Source organism: Maniola hyperantus, chromosome 8 (assembly GCF_902806685.2).
Source record: "Maniola hyperantus chromosome 8, iAphHyp1.2, whole genome shotgun sequence".
Lineage (NCBI taxonomy): Eukaryota > Metazoa > Arthropoda > Insecta > Lepidoptera > Nymphalidae > Maniola > Maniola hyperantus.
This window is the reverse complement of record NC_048543.1, coordinates 14,703,205-14,721,205: the sequence shown is the minus strand read 5'-3', so window position 1 is coordinate 14,721,205 and position 18,001 is coordinate 14,703,205. Positions and strand designations below refer to the sequence as shown.

The 18,001-nt window shown below is 36.0% G+C and overlaps 1 long non-coding RNA gene and 1 pseudogene across 1 annotated transcript in view; one reads left to right on the top strand and one right to left on the bottom strand.

Annotated features, from left to right (window-relative positions):
• The window catches only part of LOC138402650 (uncharacterized), a 123,883-nt gene that overhangs the window by 6,919 nt on the left and 98,963 nt on the right, over positions 1-18,001 (top strand). The window lies entirely within an intron of this gene.
• LOC117984832 (muscle-specific protein 300 kDa-like) overlaps positions 1-18,001 on the bottom strand; it is a 162,859-nt pseudogene that overhangs the window by 86,965 nt on the left and 57,893 nt on the right.

The following is an 18,001-nucleotide window of genomic DNA, read 5'->3' as shown; positions in this document are numbered from 1 at the left end:
ACGGTTGAGCCGTGGCAGACAGACAGACAGACACACTTTCGCATTAATTATAATATTAGTATGGATTAACACCCTACATGAAATAAAAGCATTGCAGGTTTTAAAAAAAAAACAGACCCAAGCCAATTTAGGTGACAGATTTTTCTGGACTCACGAAATACCCATGACACAAATTAATATGTTTGAAGGCTTCAAACCACGGATTTTTCTTCTATCGTAAAGGAAGATATGGGATAAGAAAAAGATTTCTAAGTCAGTCTAAATTCTTGCCCTCCCCTTTCGGATATCATTTCAAACCTCACAGCAAATTCTTTCATGAAGCACTGGGTGTACATGCACATGAACACCCAGGTATATGAATAGCTTACTTATGCTCGCGACTTCGTCCGCGTGGACTACACAAATTTCAAACCCCTATTGCACCCCCTTAGGGATTGAATTTTCAAAAATCCTTTCTTAGCTGATGTCTACGTCATAATAGCTATCTGCATGGCAAATTTCAGCCCAATCCGTCCAGTAGTTTGAGCTGTGCGTTGATAGATCAGTCAGTCAGTCAGTCAGTCACCTTTTCCTTTTATATATTTAGATTAATATGATTTAAATTAATATTAACTGTAGTCTAATTAAGTTACTAACATAGCTAATTAATAAGGTCTACTGTTACTAACAAATTATGGATGAAATATCTGAAAATAAATGTTTACTATTATTATTATTAAATTTCTACAACCATAGACAAACACTACTACCTTTTCATGCCACACCACAAGTACTCACTTCTCATAAGCTTCTACTAGCTCCTTGACGTTCTTCTCGGTGTCAACAGCGGCTTCTTTGGAGTTAGGCTTGAGCAGAGACACGACGAAGTCCGCGTGCTCCAGCAGATCGTCTTTCGTCTCTTCCAGGCCTGACACTTCGCTTTGTAGCTCCTGCACAATTGAAAATATTTCTTGAATTTACTATGATAATGTGACTAATTCCGTTGTACACAATCTCTAAACTAAACTAAATTAACAGGTCTAAATCTAGTGCTATCATTTTCCACAAGCAACATTATGAAAGGGATAGCAATAGATTTAGACGTGTCATTTTAATTTAGTTTAGAGATTGTGTACAGTACGCGGCCAAAAGTGATGAATCTTTAGAAGGAGACAGCAAATTTGTAGAGCACTGTCTCGGTCGTTGAAACCGACAAAGCATCTATGGGTATGAGTGACAGAGACAACGCTCTACAAAAATGAAATGTCATTCTTAAAACCGATGTTTATCACTTTCGGAATACGCCACACTGTGATGTCATATTCATAACTTATGTGAAGTGGCAGTGGTTAATGACGAAGGCCTTTGGAGCAAAAAGTCCTGGAGTAGAGACCACGTAGAACTTGCAGAAAGTATAGCGTGGGGCGCCCTCCAGCATGATGGACTGACGACATAAAGAGGATGGCAGGAAGCGGCTGGAAGAGGAAAGCTGAGGACAGGGTGTGATGACACTCACTAGGAAAGGCCTATGGTCAACAGTGGACGTCTGCAGGCTGATATGATAATGATGGAATTTATTTAAGGGTTCTCTCAGGACATTTTTATAGGTACAATAAAATCAAGTACCTGTAGGGCATGCCTTGTGTCCAACGCACGTCTTCGCGTGGAAGGGTTGGTGTCCAGTTGACGAAGACGGTCGCCAATCGCTGTGACCGCCGAGCCAAGGCTTCTCTGTGTGTCCAACAGTTGGTTCCAACGTTGGAGCTGGTTGTCTGCCTCTACCGCGCGCTCTCCTAGACCTGGAGAAGCTCATCTTTGGTTAAATTGGCCAAACATTTGCTGTAACCTTCAACTTATTCGTGGATTGAAGAACCGAAATGGAATCAGTCAATGTGGCTAATTCCGTTGAACACAATCTCGAAACTAAACTAAAATGGCACGTCTAAATCTATTGCTGTCCCTTTCATAATGTTGCTTGGGGAAAAGGATAGCACTAGATTTAGACCTGTTAATTTAGTTTAATTTAGAGATTGTGTACAAGAGAAGAGAATCGTCCCCATTATGTTGTTGATTTAAAGAAATTGTTGATAGAGATCGATCACTTTTCTCGGAGATATTATATAATATTATTATGATAGATGGATTTTTTTGGTACCTAGATGATTTCCTAAATGAGGTAAGTACAGAACGCTAGCAAAAAGTTAGCGTTATTGTTATACTATCGAAACACAATCCAATACCAATAACCATTTGCGTTATTTTGTAGTTTTAGTATTTTTCAAACCCACAATGTGTAGCGTGCAAAACTCGGGTCAATGCCCCGCCTACGACGCGGCATTGACTCCGAGTGGCCTACACCAACAAATACTGGAAACATTTTTACATTTTTATCGCATTTTTTGTGGTATCATATCAGTAATCATCATACTATCACCTGGCTTCGTTTTTGCCAGCGTTCTAGTTACATCCTGTATAATAGAGAACCCAAAAAAAAATAGCTTTATAAATCCTCGCCATTAGGCTATCGTGACTCTGATTACTTCCCCTGAACCTTAGCTCCTTAGACATGATCTCACCTTCCAAAGCTACATTCCAGTCGGCGACCAGGTCCCTGGTCCTGTGCTCGACACGCTCGCCACTCGCCGCGTCTGCGCCGCTGCACAGCACCCGCGCCCTCTCCCGAACCACGTCCAGGAGTGGCTGCTGATTCTGGCACAAGTAAAACAGAATTAACAACACAACCAAACCACTTGTTTTGGCTTGAGCCTTTGAGGCTTAACCCTTAGCCTTTGATTCTTAGCACGGAGTAGAAAAATATTCCGTGATTCCGTGATTCTTAAGGTATGATTCCGAACTACGCTGCACGCAGCAGCGCTGCCGCAACAGTGCTGACACCAGCTGTCACAGTCCTGTCGCGGCACTACTGGTCCCCATACAATCTCTATAAGCTTATATGACATTACATTCCGAGCTAGGCAGCAAAGTCGCGGCAGCAATGTAGCGGAACATATACGGATATTTTAATGAAAATCGATACATTTTTAAGTAATTCCCATACGCAAGAGTCATATAGATGCGTTTCTATCATTAGAATTGTTCTCCCTAGTTTTGTGAACACTTTGATGATCACCATTGCGATCACTATTCCCGAATCTCTTAATAATAAGGTGTACGTAGTTTTTGGTAATAAAATTATTAGAAACTAGCTGCCCTGGCGAACCAGGTTCCGCCTAACAGTCGATTCAAATTTTTTAAATTTTTGTCTCCGTAAGAACCATCCTCGTACTTCAAGGAATATTATAAAAAAAGAATTGGCGAAATCGGTTCAGCTGTTCTCGAGATTTGCGATGAGCAACACATTTAGTGATTCATTTTTATATTATAGATTGATCAAACACCAAAAAATATGGTTCCAGCTGACAATGTCTAGTGTCTACTTAGTATGCTAAAGTGCCCAGTGTTCTCTTACTACAGTCCCACAATGTTCAGTGTCCTAAAACGTCTAGTATCAAAAGGTCCACATACCAAAACGTCTAGCGGGTCACCATCACAGTTTACTCTATCACCATCAATAACTTTCAGCTACCTTCACAATAACTTATAACGACTCATCAAGAAAATCATCGTATTTTTTAAAAATAGAATACTAACTTCTATCTAAACACTCTTAAAAAGTTAAGCACTTAGTTACTGTAAAAATGATCAAACAGTGTGTGGGGATCAAATCGGCATTTCGTATCAAGTGTTTACAATGTTATCAGAGAATGCGATGGCTGATAAGGTTTTGATAGCGCTTACACTTGCAGAATCGTACAAGTACCTAATTTGGGAATTTAATCTTGAAAAGTAAAACTATTATCATTTGTATTTAAATTTATTATTAATCATCTAGTTAGTGTAAGTGGCACTGCCGTTCTAATTAGATATAAAATAAATAAAATAAATAAATAAATAAATAAATGATTACAATTTGCACCGAAGTTTTTACAAATAAGCTAGAAAAAATAATTAATAAATAACTATAAATTAGAAAAAAATAAAAATTAAGGTCTACTTTTTAAAGCGACCAACCTACGATGTTCATTCAAATACTTAATATTATTAATTTGAAAGACTGTAGGTATATCTGTCTTTCTGACTATTCACTACCCATGCATTTAACCGATTTTGTCCTTTGGGACAGATAGCCTACATCCCGAGAAATGACAAGGTTATTTTCGTCCTGAAAAATCAAAGAGTTCCCACGGGAATTTTAGTAAACTTCAATCCACAGGACAAAGTTGCAGGTATCATCTATTTGGTATACGGATAGCTTGCATCAAAACAGATGGAGACGGATGAAGACTGCTTTTTATCCGGGAAAATCAATGAGATGCCAGTTTCCACGGGACTTTTGAAAACCCAAATCCATGCAGATGCAGTCGCGGACGTCATTTATAAACCAATTTTTTTATTTTTTTTTATTCAGATACAAGTTAGCCCTTGACTGCAATCTCACCTGGTGGTAAGTGATGATGCAGTCTAAGATGATAGCGGGCTAACCTGGAAGGGGTATGGCAGTTTTTATAAAACCCATACCCCTTTGGCTTCTACACGGCATCGTACCGGAACGCTAAATCGCTTGGCGGCACGGCTTTGCCGGTAGGGTGGTAACTAGCCACGGCCGAAGCCTCCCACCAGACCAGACCAGAAATTTAGAAATTATAAAATTCCAAACCCCTGCCAGGATTCGAACCCGGGACCTCCCACTATTAAGACCACAGCGCTCACCACTGCGCCAGGGAGGTCGTCAAAATTATACTAATTATGGCTAAAAAAATATGTGTCATGTTTCAATCATAAATAGGTAGGTACTCTCTAAAGTAAGCCTATGTACCTAACTCTCTAAAGTAATTTTTCAGAAATTTGGACGTATACCTACTTATGTACAGTTTATTTAATCGTTCAAGTTTTTGGTAAGGAAAATGGTTAACAGCATAGCATCATCGGCATTGACCTTGGGCTTCAGCGTCGCATGGTTAACTCATTGCCGCTATTTATAGCGCCGTTTAAGGGCCGACGCATACATACAAGTGAATAGAAATAAATATAATTTATTTATTTATTATTTTAATTTACTTACACAACATTACTTAATTTCAGTTAGATTTTAGACACTTTCTTACTTACCCCTACACATTTACACTCACACACACACACACACACACACACACACACACACACACACACACACACACACACACATCCATAGTTTTCCTTTGCAACAATCTAGGTTCATACGTTTATTTAAATGTAAAACGTTACAGATCAACAACTTTCTGCAAAAAATGTATTTATTTACTTTTTAGATAACCGAGGGAGAGGGCTGGCTATCCTTAACACAGATCTAAAAATCTAGCTAGGATAGCTAGTTCTTGATCTTGTAACATTCTTAATATTAAGCACTAATTGTTCAAGATCAAACCCATGTATGTGTGTAACTAGTTGATTGAAAAAAAACGTTTTATTTATTTATTTACCTATTTATTTACATACGGAGTCACAGATACAGTAGGTAGGTACTAAAAAATTATTTATTTATTCAGATACAAGTTACCTAGCCCTTGACTGAAATCTCACCTAGTGGTAAGTGATGATGCAGTCTAAGATGGAAGCGGGCTAACCTGGAAGGGGTATGGCAGTTTTTATTTAACCCACACCCCTTTGGTTTCTACACGGTATCGTAAAATGTTAAAGAAGTGTGATAATATGGCTAATTATCTTGCACATAATCGCTAAAATAACATGTTCAAATCTAGATTTAGAATTTTCTGCAGCGAGTATTATAAAAGGTACCTATACAAATTTACTCCTGTCATTTTAGTTTTAGAGAGTCGGTGCAAGAGTAAACGTATTTCAGTCGACGCACTGATGGGCAATTCAATGACGCATCACTGCACGTTAAAGCAAAAGTGTATTTAATTAAAGTTAGTGATTCTCTCAAATTGTTATACTTTTAGATTAAATCATAGTTTGATGTTAATTTAGTGTGTTAAATTAGGGCTGGCATATAGCTCACCTATAAAAGTTCCAGATTAAAAAGATGCTACGCTCAACTACACTCAACTCTGTGGGTGTGCGTTCTACCGAAGGTGAACTTGCCTTCAATACAATATACCTATGCTACATATATTATAGCCTCAATAGCTCAACCGGTAACGGAGTGGACTGAAAACCGAAAAGTTGACGGTTCAAACCCCGCCCGTTGCACTATTGTCGTACGTAGCTCCTAGCACAAGCCTGACGCTTAGTTGGAGAGGAAAGGGGAATATTAGTCATTTAACATGGCTAATATTCTTTAAAAAAAATGTTTATTGTTTATGTTGACAAATTTTGTAGTTGAAAAGGTAAACTTTCTGTTAGAGCATGAGGCATCATCGAGTTGAGAAATAAAAATAATTTTTAAATAGGAGGCTCTCAGCACCATTATACTAGCAAGAATAGTCCAAAAAATTTGAGAACTAGGTACCTAAATAGTTTTTGAATAAGAACAATGAATCGTGCCAAAGTATATTCTCATCCATGCTCTAATAACAAATTAATAAAAAATAATTAATATTCAGGAATTTCCTGCTCTAATAAAATTGTGGAAGTATGCCATCCATCCATCCATCCATCAGCCTGTTTGCGTCCACTGCTGGACATAGGCCTTTCCAAGAGCGCGCCACCAAACACAAAGTGGAAGTATGCGTTTGCGCTGAATTAGTGACCTAATCGGCTCTACACACGAAATCCAAATGCGAAGCGTGTACTATCTGTCTATCTGTCTATCTATCTGTCTGTCTATTTGTCTGTCTGTCTGTCAACGGATTAGCCATGAAAAGCGAGCAGACAGACTGCTCGCTTTTCATGGTCAATCCTTTTTTAACCGATTTTTATGAAATTTGGTACAGTGGTACAGACCACAGATTAGAGAAACAACAGACGGAGATATGCTCCTTTTTATTTCTGAAAACTAAAGAGTTGTAAATTCATGTCTTGCATCCTGGAGGTAGGTAGAGATAGAGCTATATTTTATCCTGAAAAACCAAAGAGTTCCCACTGGATTCTTAAAAACTTAAATCCATGCGAACGGAGACGCAGGCATCATCTGATCTCCATTTACGGTGGTTACGCACTTATCCGATCCGAGTCCGTGAATATACGTTCCTTTTTTGTTTTGTATATTTATTCGTAGAAGATTCGGATTCGATTCGGATTGATCGCTGTTAATTTCTAAATCGAATAATTCCAATTACTTAAAACAAAATCAATTGCACAACAATTGCATTAGGTTATGCTGCACCGAAAGAAAATTCGCCACCGGCATGGCATCTAGTATAAACAAACCGGCGCGGCGGCGGAGCATATCCGGTATTTTCCGCACGTGCAAAACTTACCTTCCTTTTACGAGGAATTTTGACACTTCTTACAACAAATAAAATATAATAATAATAAATAGTTATAAGTAAATCTAGGTGGTAACGTAAACGCACTTGCACAAGAACAAAGTAGTAAGTCGGTTTAAGTCTTTGTTGCTGTACGTTCTCATTGCTGTATGTGCGAACTACGACTGCCGGCTCAAGCCTGTGTTGACTGTTGCATGACATCATCGAGTTAAGGGGAGTTTGCTCGGAAGTTGTGCAATTATTTCTTTGACCCTACTGTATGTTTGGTTTCACTTTTACCTACGCGTATTGTTAGGTACTTGTTAGCAGTTAGTTTAATGTTTATCAGTTTACCGCGTTTTTTTTTTTAAATAAATAATAACATTTTTTGTAAGCGAATATACCAATTAACTATTAACATTCAATTAATTAGCTTTCTGATATAAATGTAACTATCTATGATTAAACGTGTAAGATAATATTCCTTTATAAACTTTAAGAGGCGCGACTTAGCCTGTAAGTATTAAATAATTTAAGTTTAACATTATAATATAACGTTATATATGTTTTGTAAAATATTTATTGATAATAAAGAATTTAAAAAAAAAAAAAAAAAAAATGTTTATCAGTGCGCTTCCAATTAATTACGACTTTCTTCTGTTTAAAAGACTTAATCATTGAAACTGACTGAATCCCAAAAAGGAGGAGGTTCTCAATTCGGTGCGTTTTTCATTTCCTTATGAGGTAGGTACCTACCTATAAATGCTACATTTTTGTTTTTAGAGTTCTGTAAAATTAGATATATTCTCTAAATGTAGGGAAGCTACCTACCCTAAAAAAAATCTTTATCACAATTTTATTTCACCACTTTGTAGACGTGATTAATATTTAGGTATATCCATGCCAAATTACAGATTTCTAGCACTAATAGTCTCTGAGATTAACCGAGGACGGACGGACGGACGGACAGACGGATGGACATGTCGAAACTATAAGGGTTCCTTGTTTACTACGGAACCCTTAAAAGTATTTAGCAGACGCATTTCTTATATCGTCGCCTTAATTTTATAAGGATGCGAAGTGAATTGAATATGAGTCGGTAAATCAATTTGGCGTTCGTAGAGACGCCATTATGCGAATAAATTGGCAACATCGAAACATCTGCGGCTGATTCCGTCTCAATTTAACATTAGGATATTCTAAATCAAAATTGCCCTTAACTTAACTACCATACGTAGCACTATTTCACATAAATTCACCCTTAAAGAGAACGTGTAACAATATTAGACGAAAATAAAACCTAATCTAAATAATATATAAAAGGAAACATACATAGTGGGACATATATTGAATGTTCAATGTACGTCCCACTGCGTCGCAGGCCTCACAGATAAGTTAACCTCTGGGACTTTAACTAATAAAGATGAATAAAGTCGAATAATTTATGTGTCAGTTTTCGCCTTAACTGGACAACAATGAAACACTAAGGGCACTGACCTGGTTCAATACGAAACCAATAAAAATAAACTTAATCATACTTAGTAGTTGACGGCAGGCACTTTGATATAAGAATATAATATTATTATTATGGAATATTTAGGTAAATAAATAATCGGCGAAATCATGCAGTTTTCGCTTCCCAAAAAAAACACAAGTAAAATATTTTCCTCAAAAATGTCCTAAGTTGAATAAGCTGCTATAATTTTAATTTAAAAAGTAATGATTGTATCTTATTTGATTTTCCTTTGAAAAATTTCTATACATATTAGTAAAAAGTCCTTTTTCCTTCCTCAATCCTCGGAACTTTTCTTCTCACCCAATCTTTTCATCACCCAATGCAAATTATTGGACCAAGAAATCAGCTGTATAGACGTTCATAACGTAAACTGGCCGGATTTTTAAAAATTCTGGAGCAAAGCCGCTAATTATCACAAAAGGAAAAAAAGATTAAAATATAAGGTTGCTTACCTCTAAGTCTTTCTGAGCGTGTTCCAGCTTCTCAGCATACATGCGAAGAGCTTCTACTGACGTGACAGGTTCCCGTTCTATGTCATTCTTGTCCAAAATCGCCTTTATCTTGTCCACTAGTTGGCAGAAGTCCTTCCATATTTCCAAATCTTGTTCTAACTGCGCCTGCCTTGATTTCGCAGAATTAAGTGTGTTTTTCAAGAGTTGGTTGTGTTTTTGATGCTCCTTAGACAACTCTTCTTGTTCCGATGCAGTAAGAGATGGCCAGATTTTGTCCACTATATCCTGCATTCGCTTTCCAACCAAGTCTTTCATTTCTGGTTCAGATGTGTTAAAGAATGACTTATGTTCTTCCAAGTCACCCTCAATATTTTCGAAATCAGTACCATTTTTACCCATTCCTAGCCTTATTCCTGCTTCATTTACCCATATATTTAATTTCTCAACCATCTGCTGATACTGTTGCCTGTACTTTTTATTGTCTTGTAGATGTTTTTCTCGGTTTCCTAACTCAACGGGTAGTGATGTTTTGAGAGAATTTCCGTCTGATACCATTTCTAATAATGAACCAGGGACACCATCATCGTTTTTAATAATATCCATAATTTTTGTTAATTTTTCCAAATACGACTGAACGTTCTTTGCTAGTGTAGCGTGTTCTATAAGCTTCTTGTCAACGCTACCAACATCTCTGTTGAGAAGTGGTCGCGAATGGACTGCAGCTTCATTGTCGTGGAGCCATTGAAGGATTTCAGAAAGATCCGCTGCAAGCTTCTTATGTTCTGCAGCAGCTCTTTCATGTTCTTGACGCTTAGCTTCAATCGTTCTTCTCAGTGTCAATAACTGTTGTTTTAGAGATTGCAGTAGTTCAGTAATATTGTTTCTATCAATGACGGTACCCTCCGCAGCAATCTGTTGACCTTTGTCAGTTGCAGTTGCAAGTAAAGCTTCACAGCCTTGAATTTTGAGGATTATATCGTCGTAACGTTTAATTTTATCTTCTAGGGAATCATTTGACTTTTCAATTTCAGAAGTGAGATCTGTGTATTTAGATATAAAATCTTCAATTTCTTTAACAAGGGCAAAGAATTGCTCACGTAATAGTAGAAGTTGTTTCAGTTTAGATATTTGGTCTTCGATGGTAGTCATTAATTCATCTTGCTTAGACAATATGTCCTGCAGATCATGAACGTTGCCACCTTGTAATTCATTAAGCATTGCCTTGTTTTTCTTTAGATCATCTAAGATAGATTCATAGGACTGTATTACAGGCAAAACATCTTCAACTTTACTACCTATAGGTTTATTTAATGCTTTAAGTTTATTTTGAATTTCATTTAAGAATTCTAAGGCAGCAGCTATCTTAGCAACTGCGTCCTTATATTCTTTGATATGTTTTTGTAAAATATTCTTTTTATCGTTAATAACAGCTTTAATTCTAGCAAACCTATCGGATAGTACATTGACTTGTTCTTTAAGTTGCAACTTATTAGAATCAGATAAGGTATCCATAATGTCTTTCGATTTGTCTTTAATTTTGGTAATATTCTTTTCTACATCATCAGCTTCTTTGCTAAGTTTTTCAAATTTGGCTAGTTGTTCTTCCAGTAGTTGCAGAGATGTTGTGCGTAATTCTGGTGTGGCTGCTACTTCAGCTTCATTCAACCAACTCTGAATCTTAGCAAAGTCTGCTTCAAATTCGTTTCTGCCTTGTAGAAGTTTGTTTAATGCAGCGAGTTTTTCATCGATATCTATTTTAGCAGACGTATAAGATTTATTTAGGTCATCTAATATAGTTTGTAATTTAGCCCTAGTTTCACTTGAACAGTCTTTAGATACAGCGTTACCTTGCCGCATAACTTCAGTGAGAGAGTCGTTGTGGAAATCTAATAGTTCAGTCTGATGTTTTTTATGTATTGCTATTTCTTTTTCTACTTTAGCTACTTCTAGTGGAACAGGTCCTCCTAATTTCTTAATTTCAGCTAGCTTACCCCTAAGCCAGTTCTTAGCCTTTTCGATGTCATTCTCTAATTTCTTCCTTATTTCAGAACAGCCACCTAACCTTTCAATCTCCTGCTTAATTAGTGTAGCAAGTTGTTTTTGCTTGGATGCTAGTTCAGATAGCTCGGACTCTAGTTGCATTTGCTCAGAAGGCTCAAGTTCAGATTGGATATTGCTGACCTTCTTTTCTAATGAATCGATCACAGTTTTCTTACCATCAGTCTCTTTCAATAAATTGGCGGTCTTCTTTTGTCTTTCTTTAACTGACTTACTGTCATACCCAAGAGGTTCAGGATGAAGAATATTGTCTATCTCTTTCTGCATCCATTCATTTTGAGCAGCGACTTCACTTTTTGTACCATCAATTGCTTTATATGTGATTTCAAGCATTTGTAGCTTACGTTGAATACGCTTAGCGATATCGTTGTATCTTCTCTCCACAGATTTCATCTGAACAGAAGGAAAATTAATTACATTTTTTGTTTTAAAGGATATTGCTAAATGCTGAAAATATTTTTTATCTACTTACTTGTTCTTCCACTTGCTGCGACTCCAAATTGCTTACAATGTTAATGACTTCACTTCCCACCTTTTTGATATTATCAACTTTTTCTTTGCCCACTTGGCCAAACTCTGATGACAGCTCTTTCAGAGCATTTAATTTCTGCGGGCAAGGTAATCCAGATCCTTTATCAGCCAAGCACATCTTCTTAAGCACTGAGTCAAACCAATCATGAATTTCTTGACATTTGTGCCTGAAAGTATCGATGATAGCTTGGTTACCCTTCTCCCTTTCTATAGCCTTAAGTATCATCTGTTCGAGCTCGTCTAGATCTTCTTCAAGGTTTATTTCATCTTCTAGACCTAAAAAATGTTTAAAATTACTAATTTGTACTATTTAAGTAAGTAAAACTTAAAATAATACATTCATGAAATATACCTTCAGTAGGTATCTCAGTGAGTAGTCTATTCCTCTTTTCAGCCAGAGACGCAAGAGCGTCATTCATTGCCGCCATGTCTTGTTTAGCAGCTTCGGGGCGCAGTTTTGATGGATTGGAGAGCCAATCGTGCGCTAAGGCATTGTGAACATTTATCCATTCCTGGATTTCGGTCACTTGTTTCATTGCTTCTTCCATACCACTCACAGCATCCCGTAACGTTTCAAGGTGGCTTTGTACCTAAGGAAAAAAGAATATTAAAATATTTTTCAAAAGACTTATTCATATAATATGACACCAATAAAGACTTAAGTGCCCATTTTAATCCTTATCTCTAAATAAATGAAATAAATTAAGTGAAAGATATTTACAACAGTGACAGATTTTTAAACTAACTACTAAACTCTATTATTAATTTGTGAAGGATCTTTGGTCAAAAGTAAATCAGAATCCAATGTGATTTTCTGTTGGTTGCAAACTGCGTCAAATTAGTTAAAATAATTATTCATCACAAAAACCTTAGGTACTGTTACTTGTATTGGAATAAAAGTCAAAATAAGGTCTAATCGCGTATTTATGTGCTCATTGCTTACAAGCTACTTTTTATATTCATTTAAATTTAGATCTGTATCATAATTTTCAAGTGTGTTGTGCATAACGCGAAGCCTTACCCTTTTCTCAAAAGCCACGAGTTTTTGGCTGAACTCAGGTGCTTCGAGTGTCTTTATTAAGGTGTCGATTCTCGCGCTGCCTACCTCGCTTACATGTTTCTACAACAAACCATGCGTCACACAAGTGCGGGTTAGTAGGCGGTGCAATCAGTGTCAAATATGAGACAGAATGCGAAACTTCGATGGCAAATGGAAATTTTAAAAATAATACTGTTGCCTTGTTTAAACTTATATTACCCAGCATGACTTTATTTTATTATTTGAATTTTGAAATTGCAAAAAACTCAATAATATAAAGCTAACTCTGTTAAAGTACGAGTAACAGAACTTTTCAAACTTATTATTAATTTCCATCTACCTCAAAATGACACACTCGCTCACGCACCTTTAGAAACAAATAAAGTCGTGAACATTGTGTTAGTTTTCGGAAGTACACAGTATAAACATGTGAAACCAAACAATTCACTGTAAATTCACACGTTTTAGTGCTAATTTGTATTTTACAATTTTTATATTTACTTGGCAGCGAGTTCGCTAAATCAAGATGAGTAGCAAAAAATATTTTTGATCTAAGTCCAGAATTTGCTTAGAAACTTTTACAGATGCTAAAGGAAATAAAAGTGTGATCATAAAATTAGCTAAATTTAATTGAAAGGACAAAATATGAAAAGAAAAACGATGAATCAGCATTAAAATATAGGTGAATTAAATATCTAAAACATCTTGATTCAGATGTCAAGCTACTCGTACCAAAATGCCACAAAAACGAAATTATTTTGTTATATAAGCGACATTTTGGTAAAACACTTGCTTCAGAAACCAGGTGCAAAAAATACATTGCCAACGAAAGCCTGTACAGTTATTTTCTAACTACATTATACTATCTACCACTTCCATTGATACAAATTAAAACAAATCTTACTTTAACAAGGGCTCTAAAATCTCGTTGGTTTTGTTCTTTTTCGGACCTGGCAATCTTAAAGCTTTTGTAAAACAAAATGGCAACCACGATATCTTATCAATTATAGAAACAAAATATATAAAAAATTACAGAAAAAATGACTAGCACACAATCATTATAATTACACCAAAACTGTGTAATTTAAAAGATTATATCTGTGATTCAATCTACAAAGTCACAATTCTCATTATTGTTAAACTTGAAATGACTGAAATAGATTAAAACGACATTTTCAAAGTCAAATCCACAAAAATTCAAACACCTGCAAACATTAATCTCATTTGCGTAACTATATTAATTAATATTACTTAATGGAGGAAGTACATTTTACGTTGTGTTTTATTTTCTACAAAAAAAAATTTGGACAGTTACACATATGAGATAATTTAAAAAGAGGTAAGCACATCCGAAGCAAGCACTGCTCCTGAAAGCCTCAATACCTGGTCAATGAGATCCTCTAGTCTAGCTCTCACGTACAACTCACGAGGAGGCACAGGAAGGGGCGCGGTGTCTGCGGGGGACGAGGGACGTGATACAGAGGCAGCTGCTGCGGAACATGCAGCCACAGCTGCAGAGAGGCGACTCTTCTCGGTTTGAAGACGGTTATGTAGTGCCTAAAGTAAGGGATAAAGATGTCAATTTGATGTAGTTTCCAGATTTTTAGAATTTCTAAAATATAACAAACAACCACTCACCCTAGCTTTATCAAGTAAGTCTCGACCATGAGAAAGACCATCTACAGGCACATCTAATTCAGTGATTGCTGGTTCGCATTCGTCTAAATTATTCAATATACTCTCCAGTGTATCTTCATATTCCTTGAACTTCGCAAGTCCTTCCCTTAGACGCCGTTCAATTTGTAATGCTGTTGCTAGCAAGCTTTTATGACTATCACTAACATTTTTAAGTTGTTTTCCAACAGTATCGCGAATCGATGGCGTCGTCGCTTCATAACGTTCAATTTGGGCACGCCCCTTTGCTTCCAAATCATCCAAAGTTGACTGGTATTTTTGAATATCATCCAGTAGAACAGCATGTTGAGCTAACTGTTCTTCTGTCTGTTCACGATTTGCGATATACAAAGAATTGTGCGCCATAAGTTGGAATGAAATTTGTAATAACCATTTCTCTGTATCTTGTAGCGATTGATGATATTGGTTGTAATGCTTAATTTCAGACTCAAGTTCAGCTTTCTTTGTTGCACATTTGGCCTTTAGCGCATCTATTTTATTTTCTATGTTTTTCACACCATCTTTTACAGCTGGTTTTCTCGCCCAACTACTTAGCTCATTAGATTCACATTTAAGACGCTGTAGTTCAGGTGATTTGTTAGCAATTTCATCATCTATGTGTTTGTATTTCTCAAGTAAAGTCTTCATTTCACCAAGTTCACCACCGGTTACGGGTACCTTGTCTAGATTTTGTTCTGTGTCTTTTATCCATTGGTTCATTTTATTCTTTGAGTCTTCAAAGTCCTCCCATTTTCCTATTGCGGCCTTTAGCTGAGCCGTTATTGAGTTAAGATCTATTTTTAGTTGGTCCCAACTTTCTTGAAGGACTTTAACGTCATTTCGTAAGCCATCTTGCTCTTCTGGTGGAGTATTGTTTAAAGCCTTTTTGAAGGCTTCTTGTAAAATTAGAAGTAAGTGGTGACCTTCAGTCATCCTATTGGTGACGAGTTGGATTGTTTCTAATTTGTCTATCGTAGTATCAATATCACCAACGCCAATTGAATCATGTACAGTTCCATGTGCTGTTTCTAACCATTTTTGTAGTTCTTCCTTTGCTTTAATAAATTCTGTGTGGTCGGATAGATTTTTCTCTCCATTGGAGACTAAACCTTGTATCTTAGTTAGAAGAGATGTATATTCTGTTTGCAAGTTTACTGTTTTATCACGAACCCAGGCACAAGCACTAAGCTCCATTAAGTTCTCACACCTATCATTCAACTCTTCCATAACGTGTTTATTAGCCAAAGCTTGAGCCAGAAGATCCTAAAATAAAGCATAAATATAAAAACGACTTCAAAGTTAGTAAAAAGATATTTTTTAATTTTCTGTTAAGATTTGTATTGTTCTAAAAAATAAAAATTTGAAAAAAAGTTTTTAACTTACGCGACATTTATCTAAATACTCTGGCGTTATTTTGTCCACTTTTTGCATAGTATTTAACTTGCCATCGAAGTCTTTAACCCACGAGTTCATCTTATCCAATGTTTCCATGAAGTCAGACCAGGCAGCCAAGCATTTTTCTAATAACTTCCTTGTATCCTTGCAAATTTGTTGTAAGTTTTCCCATTCTATCTTTAATTGTTTTATTTCTTGATTGATATTGTCTTTTCCTTCATTTCCTGTAGTTTCTAAAACAGCTTCACTTAGTTTTACGGCTTTTTGGAGTAATGCTTCTCCTTTGGGTAATGAATTAATAATTTTGGTAACACTCTTGAGTTTCTTTTGTACATCTTCTTTAGCGCCATGTGAATCTGAACATTGTTGGATTTCAATCTTACAGTTTCGGACCCAATCATAGAAGTTATCATAAGATTCTTTATACTGAATATGAGTGTTGACGTAGTCCTCCAGTTTCTATAAAGAAAAAAGAAAGATTTACAATTGGATACAAGAGGATCATAATTTAAATAAAATTATGATATCATTAAAACTTACGCTGATCATATCATTAACAGTTGTTTTTATGTCATTGTATCGCTTCAGAGTATCGTCAATTTCTTTCGATTTCAAAGATGAATCATCTTGAAGTTTTTCATTTAGTTTATTGACAAGATCTTTATGGGAGTCAATATCCCGGTTGAAGGTCTTGAATTTTTCCAGTTTAGCTTTCTTTTCTGAGAGATCATCGAGAAGGGAGTCATCAGATTGTATTTTCTGATCAATGTCGTCTAACCACTCTACCAGTAATTTATGAATCTGTAAAAGTACATAGAAAATTAATATGGACACCAGAAATATAGTCCCTAACTCTACCGTTATCACTGTATGCTAACTATAGCGTACACATTAGAGATAAATAACTCCAAAACTACCTTCGAAATATCATCAAACTGTGATGCTCTGCTAGTTAATTTATTGCGGACATCTTGTAAATCTGCAATCAATTTGTCAAATTCTTGCTTCAAGCTATCTGTGTCTTCTTGTATTTTTGCCGCTCCAGTTTGTTCCGTATTCATCATAACTTTTTCTTTTAACTCTAAAAGATACCTTAGTTTATTTTGGCCTTGTTCTAAGGATTGGCGTAGAAGTTTCACAGTGTTAATTTTGCTATTGACTTCTTGAAGTGTATTTGGGATTTCGGCGCATTGGTTTAATTTCTCTCGCGTTCTATCGAGCCAATCTTGGCATTCTCCGTATAAAGCGTTATGTTGCTGGTGTTCCTAAAAAACAATCATAATTATTGAAATGAGAACATTAAATAATTACTTTTAAAGATGAATTATTTTTATTTTTTCATCGACAACAATAAGAAACAACAACTAAATGTATAAAAACATATTGTCCTTAAAATTTTGAACATCATTTTGTACCTGATAATGTAGTTCCAGTCTCTTCATCACCTCCTTAGCAAGCGACAAGAGTGCGTTATATTTGGTAGTGAGTTGTGTAATACCATTGGATACTCTCGTATCCGAGCACGTTTCAAGTAATGTCTGTGCACGAACGTTTAGCTTATCTAACTCCCCTTGCCAATCGAATAAAGTTTGGAGGTGTCCCTGTAAAAAAAAAAAACATAATAATATACTTAGTCGTTCAATATTAAGGACTTCGGAGTGACATATTTTTTTTTCAGCCATAATATCACATCGATTTCATCGTGTCTTATCATATTACTAAATAGAGTTAAATATCTTATTATTTACCTGGAATTCTTCTAAAACAACTTTCTTTTGTTCTAAGCTGTTCTGTAATTTGTTGAAGGATTGCACCAGCTTCTCAGTCTTCGACAACCAATCCAGGGCTTCTTTGTATTGCTCTTCGTATTCTGTCCATTTCACGATACCTCCCTCAATTAGTGCCTTAGTGTTGTTCAATTGTTCCCTAAATAAAATAAGAAACATAATTA